This window comes from Orycteropus afer, unplaced genomic scaffold, assembly GCF_000298275.1.
Source record: "Orycteropus afer afer isolate SDZICR_OR568_19922 unplaced genomic scaffold, OryAfe1.0 scaffold00292, whole genome shotgun sequence".
Taxonomy (NCBI): domain Eukaryota; kingdom Metazoa; phylum Chordata; class Mammalia; order Tubulidentata; family Orycteropodidae; genus Orycteropus; species Orycteropus afer.
In genome coordinates this window covers 619,828-627,570 of record NW_006921879.1, presented here as the reverse complement: position 1 = coordinate 627,570, position 7,743 = coordinate 619,828, and positions in this window count along the sequence as shown.

Genomic DNA, 7,743 nt, shown 5'->3' with positions numbered 1-7,743 from the left:
GAGGAGGGCTTTTCATGCCATGTCTCCATGTGACATATCTGTACATAAGGAAGAGGAAACTTGCTGGGACAAACAGCATAGATTAGGCACATAGACAAGACAGTCATCATTACCTTTCAGGGCCACAGACTACATTCCTGATCCTACTTAACCTTTGAGACCAAGGAGAACCTGGGTGAAAAAGCATGACTTTATCACAGCTCCTGGTAGAACAACTCTCTCTCTCTTTCTACCTATAGCCATATAGACATAAGAAACTTGTTTATATGTATATATAGACACACACACATATCTAACATATGTATTAGATCAACAAGATGGGTTGACACAGAGGCTGAAACAATGGGTTCAAGAATAGCAAGGATTGTGAGGATGGTGCAGGACCAGGCAGTGTTTGCAAATATTTATGGAAGCAGCCTGCCACATCTTTCTCCCACAGAGTGGCTAGTGGGTTTGCACTGCCAGCCTTTTGGTTAGCAGCTGAGTGCTTAACCAGGGCTCCAGTCTAATATAGTACTTATCACAATATGCCATGAATTTTTGTGTCTTGTCTTCTTCATGAGACTATGAAGCATAAGATGGCAAACAAGGGACCCATATTGTTGTTACTGCTAAGGGCCATCAAGTTGGCTCTGACTCATAGTGACCCTATGTACAACAGAATGAAACACTGCCCAGTCCTGCACCATTCTTACAATCCTTGCTGTGCTTGAGCCCATCCTTCCAGGCACTGTGACAATCATCTCGTTTGAGGATCTTCCCCTTTTTCACTGACCCTCTACTTTACCAAGCATGATATCCTTCTCCAGGGACTGGTCCCTTCTGACAGTATGACCAAAGTAGGTGAGATGAAGTCTGGCCATTCTCACTTCTAAGGAGCATTCTGGCTGCACTTCTTCCAGGACAGATTTGTTTGTTCTTCTGGAAGTCTATGGTATTTTCGGTATTTACCACCATCACAATTCAAAGGCATCAATTCTTCTTCGGTATTCCTTATTCATTGTCCAGCTTGACAATGCATATGAGGCAATTGAAAATACCATGGTTTGGGACAGACACACCTTAATCTTCAAAGTGACATTTTTGTTCAAAGGGACACATAAGAGACTATAAGAAGGCATGCAAATGAAGAGACACATGAGGCAAGGTCTGGAAGAATTCTCAGCACAGGAACTCCATTGTCCCCAGAGACATGCTTGGCTATTCTTACCAACCCAGGAAGCTCCCTAAAGAGAGAGCTCCAAGGTTCCCTTAGTTCTTGGGCCCTCAATGACCATTCAGGACTGGGGCATAGTTGTGATCTAATCAATGACTATGCATGATTGATTGTGTCGTGCCCCCACACCCTTTCTGAGATCTGTTGCCAGGGTGAGACTCGGGGTTCCCAAATCATTTACACATGTTTTTAAGTGTTGCCTTGCTATTTTACAAAACAAAGACATCTTGGATTGCTGGGAAATTCAAAGGGCTACTTTCAGAAACCAGAGACAAAGGCCAAACCAAGTTCTTTGTCCCACACAGCATCCTTCCTTCATCACCATTCTCTCAGATCAGATGATTCAATCCTCAGTGGAATAAAATGAGGTACTTGCATATGCTATTCTGTCAGTGACGAAGCAGTTAGCTCCCACAGACAGGCCCTAAAGTTGGGACGATTATCTATAATATATTCCAAGGAGGAAAAATGGCCTTAAAAAGGAAAGTCCTATGTGGAATTCCTCCCTTCACATCCTCTTCTCCTCAATCTGCCCCCACTTGAGTCTTCTTCCAGGGCCTGTTCTTTTTGTTGGTGTTGTTATTTCTGCAACTCTAGGCCTCGTGGTGAGCCCATGTGCACAGTGGTCTTTCAGAAGCAGATTACCAGGCCTGTCCCTCAAGGTGCCTCTGAGTGGATTCTCACAGTCTCTTCTTTCAGATGTCTTACATCTTGTGCTCCCTTACCCTTCCTTCAGAAAACTCCCCCCATCTCCTCAGATAGGCCCCCAATGGAGCTGCTCAGTATGGGCAGTACTGACCCCTAGGGGATGTTTTAGAAATTTGTGGAGGTTTTTTGATTTTGGCTGTCACAATGATTAGGATTATTACAGGCATTTAATGGGCAGGATCCCAACTTGCTAGACATTAGGCAAATGTGTACAGTGAACATTCCCACACAATGAAGAACATTCTTGCATCTCAGACAATTCTGAATGACTTGCCAGTTATTTATATAGCTGAAAACCCATCGTAATCTATGCTTAATATTGACCTTTATTTTAAATATAGACACAACACATTTTATGTATAGTTTTAACATACACTGACCTTTCCAGGAATGTAAGAACCATGACAGTAATGGGAAAATCATACTTATTAGAAATTTTGCCAAAGTTTATTTATCGTTTTGGAAAATCATGCATATCACAAGCTTCACTCATAGTATTCAAATCACCATCACAATATCAGTATCAGTTTGCATATGTAGCTGTTACACTTAAGGTGATTCTATATAGAGATGCAGCATCTGAGTTGAGGGACAGAGCTCAGCCCTCATTAGTTTTCCTCCTAGTGTCACGTGGAGCCAAGTTTGATTAACATTAACAATCAGTCACCAAAGTAATGTACTCTTATGTGACAAAGAAGGACAGTTCACCAGACCACACCTTGGCCAGGGTGACATAACCTTCAGAACTATACAATATTCTTTACTCCGAACCCAAGTTCACTAACCAACCTTCTGGATAATCAGAAGAGATACTCAATCTTTTTAAACTACCAGGAGCCCAGAGAAGACATGCCCTTTGAGACCCAGCAAGTCTTAGATCACATCTTTATCCTATAGTCTATCAAACAAGAGTTTCTGGCTTCTGTTTGCATCAAGCCCTACCTTATTCCCTGTATTATACCCATTATCAGCCGGTTTATGTCTCTTACTCCTCTCCCCTGTGGTTTTTATGTCTCTAAAGGATGTACTCATCTGTCAGTTTGTCATACTGTCATGGTTTGCATGTTGCTGTGATTCTGGAAGCTATGCCACCTGTATTTCAAATACCAGCAGGATCACCCATGGTGGATAGGTTTCAGCAGAGCTTCCAGACTAAGACACACTAGGAAGGAGGACCTGGCAATCTACTTCTGAAAAAATTGGCCAAAGAAAACTTTATGAATAGTAGTGGAACACTGTGTGATATAGTGCTGGAAGATGAGCCCCTTAGATTGCAAGGCACTCAAAATACGGCTGGGGAAGAACTACCTCCTCAAAATAGTCAACCTTAATAACATAGATGAAGTAAAAAGCATTTGGGATCTTCATTTGATGATGTGGCATGACTCAAAATGAGAAGAAAAAGCTGCAAGCATCCATTAATAATCAAAGCATGGAATATATGAAGTATGAATCTAGGAAAATCAGAAATCATAAAAAATGAAATGGAACACATAAAAATTGATATCTTAGGCATTAGTGAGCTGAAATGGACTGATAGCGGTCATTTTGAATCAAACAGAATTTTGCAAGATCAATGATTTACTTGTGGCAAATACCTTTTTTCAACAACAGAAAGGCAACTGTACTCGTTGACCTCACCGAATGGAATACATAGTCATCAAATGAACTAAATCTGTGGAAAGAGATGATGCAGAAGGTCAAGCAGAAGTGCATGAGTCAGAATAAGGCCAGGAGCCAACTGTGGAATAGACCATCAAGTGTTCATTTTCATGTTTAAGCAGAAGCTGAAGAAAATTAAAACAAATCAACAAGAGTCAAAGTGTGACCTTGCATATATCCCACCTGAATTTAGAGACCTTATCAGTAACGATTTGACTCATTGACCAAAGACCAGACAGCTTTGGGATGACATCAAGGACATCATACACGAAGAAAGCAAAAACTCATTAAAGAGATAGGAAATGGTTGGGGATAGTAATCAGGGCATGAAATCAAATGTGCATGAATTGAATGTAAAACAAATTTGTTTTGTAAATTTGCACCAAAAGCACAATAAAATTTTTAAAAAGAGATAGGAAAAAAAGAAAAGACCAATATGAATGTGAGAAGAGACTCTGAAACTTGCTTTTGAAATATAGCAGCTAAAACAAATGGAAGAAATGATGAAGTAAAAGAGTTGAACAGAAGATTTCAAAGGGTGCTAGAGAAAACAAAATACAGTATTACAGTGAAATGTGCAAAGATCTGGAATTAGAAAACCAAAAGGGAAGAATATGCTTGGCATTTGTCTAAATGAAAGAATTGAAGAAAAAAAACAAGCTTTGAGATGCAATAGTGAAGGAGTCTATGGACAAAATATTGAACAACACAGGAAGCATCAAAAGAAGATGGAAGGAATACCCAGTCAGTGTAGCAAAAAGAATTGGTCAATAGTCAAATATTTCAGGAAGTGGCATATAATCAAGAACTGATGGTATTGAAGATAGAAGTCCAAGCTGCACTAAAGGCACTGGCAAAAAAAAAAAAAAAAAAAAACAGGCTCCAGGAATGTATGGAATACCAAATGAGATGTTTCAACAAACTAATGCAATGCTGGAAGCATTTACTCATCTATGCCAAGGAATTTGGAAGACAGATACATGGACAACCAACTGGAAGAGATATTTGTGCCTATTCCAAAGAAAGGTTATCTAACAAAATGAGGAAATTAGTTAATAGTTTTGTTAATATCACTTGCAAATAAGGTATTGCTGAAGACAATTTTAAAATGATTGCAACGGTACTTCAATAGGAAGCTGCCAGAAATTCAAACCAGATTCAGAAGAGGGTGTCGAATGAGGGACATCATTGCTGATGTCAGATGGATCTTAGCTGAAAACAAAAATACCAGAAAGATGTTTATCTGTGTTTTATGAACTTCGCAAAGGCATTCGACTGTGTGGATCATAAAAAATTATGGATAACATTGTAAAAGATGGGAATACTAGAAGATTAATTGTGCTCATGAGGAACCTGTACATAGACCAAGAGGCAGTCATTTGAACAGAACACTCAGTATCCCTTTGTTCCATTCAAATGACTGACTCTTGGTCTATTTAAGGTTTCACATGTGCACAATTAAGTGTCTTGGAATTCTCATTCTTAACATTGTTATCCATAACTTGATATGATGCACACAGTTAAATACTTCTGCATAGTCGATAAAATATAAGTAAACATTTTTCTGGTATTCTCTATTTTCAGCCAAGATCTGTCTGACATCAGTGGTGATGTCCCTTGTTCCATGTACTCTTCTGGATCCATCTTGAATTTCTGGCAACTCCTGTTGGTGTGATGCTGCAACTATTTTTGAATTATCTTCAGCAACATTTTAACCGCATGTGATATTAATGATATTGCTTAATAATTTCCACATTATTTTTGGATAACTTTTCTTGGGAATGTGCATAAGTAAGGATCTCTTCAGTGAGTTATCCAGATACCTATACTCCAAATTCCTTGGCATAGATGAGTGAACACTTTCAACATTGCACCCATTTGTTGAAACATTTCAATTGGCATTCTGTCAATTCCTGGAGCCTTGTTTTTTGCCATTGCTTTCAGTGCAGCTTGGACTTTTCCCTTCAATACCATCAGTTCTTTATTATATGTTGCCTCCTGTAATGGATGAAGATCCACCATTTTTTTTTGGTACAGTCACTTTGTGTATTTCTTCCATCTTCTTTTGATACTTCCTGTGTTGTTCAATATGTTTTTTCTTCTGTTCTTTCAGCTTTAGAAATGCCTACAGATGTACTCTCACTGCCATTGAGTCAGATCTGACTCATAGTGACCCCTCCTTGGGTTTCCAAGGCAGTATCACTACAGAAGTAGATAGCCCAATCTTCCTTCCAAGAAGTGGCTGGTAGGTTTGAATCACCAACCTTCTGGTTAGCAGTCAAATGCCTTAGGCACTAGGCTACCAGAGCTCCTGCCTACAGATGTAGTTGATTTGATTTCTGTGTATTTGTGTTAGACTGGGTTCTCTAGAGAAATAAAAACCAGCAAAGCCTATATATATATATATATATATATATATATAAAGAGAGAGAGAAATTTATCTTAGGAAAAACAGACTGCCAATCCACAGAAGAATGTCTCTCTTCCCAGGATGTGCCTGGATAGGGATATCCTGGAAGCAGGCCACACCCCTAGGGAAACTCCCCTTGAACAGATTGGCCCCTCAGAACACAGTCATCCGATCCCTTCATGGGAACAACCACACAGAACTGGGGTCCAGCCAATTTGACACACAGCTCCAACTATCATAGTATTCCATCAGATGAGGTCCACGTGGGAATAAGATAGACACTAAAATATTTTTCAAAAATATGCACAATTCATAATAAGCACACCAAACTGTTAACAGTGCTTGTCTATGCTGAGGGTAGAAAGGGCTCTTTTTTTTTTTTTTTTCATATTATCCAATTGTCCTACATTAATATGTAAGATTTTGTAATAGGGATCCTTGAGTAGTATAAATTGTTTAGTTCTAGGCACTAAGGAAAAGGCTGGTGGCTTGAATACACCCAGCATTGCCTGTATCTACTTCTGAAAAGTCACAGCCATTGAAAACTCTGTGGAGCACAGTTCTACTGTGACACACGTGGAACATCATGTGTTGGAATTGACTCAATGGCAACTGGTTTGGTTTGTAATCAGATAAGATTTTTATTTTAAAATAAAATAATAATTTAGTGTGTTTTGGTTTTTAGGCCACAACAAGGATTCCTTTTCCTTTTGCTCCTGGTGGTGTAGTCGTTAAGGCATTTGGCTGCTAACCACAAGGCTGGTGGTTCGAACCCAACAACTGCTCCATGGAAGAAAGATGAGGCAATCTGCTTCCATAAAGATTTACAGTCCTGGAAAACCAATGGGGATCACTATGAGTTGGAATCAACTTGATGGTAGTGAGTTTGGTTTTAGTTAGGTTTTTTTTTTTTTTTTTTTTTAAATCCTTTTTCAAGGCACCAAACCCCAGCTCGTGAGCCCCTAGCAAAACAATTCCCCTACAGACCATATTTCTTAACAAGAGCCCCCAGGCATATCAAAATCATATAATCCTCTTCCCACAAATGCTTTCTTTCCTCATAAACTACTGCCCACAAAAAAATGTACCACTCTAAACTACTCTCCTGGAACAAATGCCTTTGCCCATAAAACTCTATCTTCATGGCAGAGTGCACCTCTCTGTAACACTTCCATCCACAAACCACTCCTTCCCTCAAAGTTCCGGCATGACTCTGCCCTCACCTATCACTCCCTGGATCTCCTTATCTCAGTCTTGCTGTAAATTACATTCCTTGTGGTGTGCTGCTGAAGATTTCTCAGTTGCTAAGCTAAAGAGTTGCCTGTCCTTGACTGATGTAATATTGAATTGCTTTTGTGATCAGTCACTTTTCTTTCCCTGCCCTAGTGCCCAACTCCTCAGCTCCCACCCTCTGCAGGTCAAGCAGAAATGGATGTGCATGTGTATAATTATTATAACATTAAAGGATATTGAAATACCCAACCTCTTCCTTATAACTAGAGTGTTAGGGATAATACTGTTGTTATTTAGATTGTGGCAAGCTAAAATCTTAATGTCTTAAATCACACTATTTGAAAGGAATTTTAGAGGTTATAAGGTAAAAGTTTTCCTCTATAGCTTTGTCAAATATTCATCTACCCTCTGCTTCAACATTTAGGAACATTAAGTCAACAATTTTTTTCTAGAGTTCTTCCTAATACGGAGTGGAAACTGTTTCCCTGTCCTAGTCCTAACTCTCCAAGGTTAC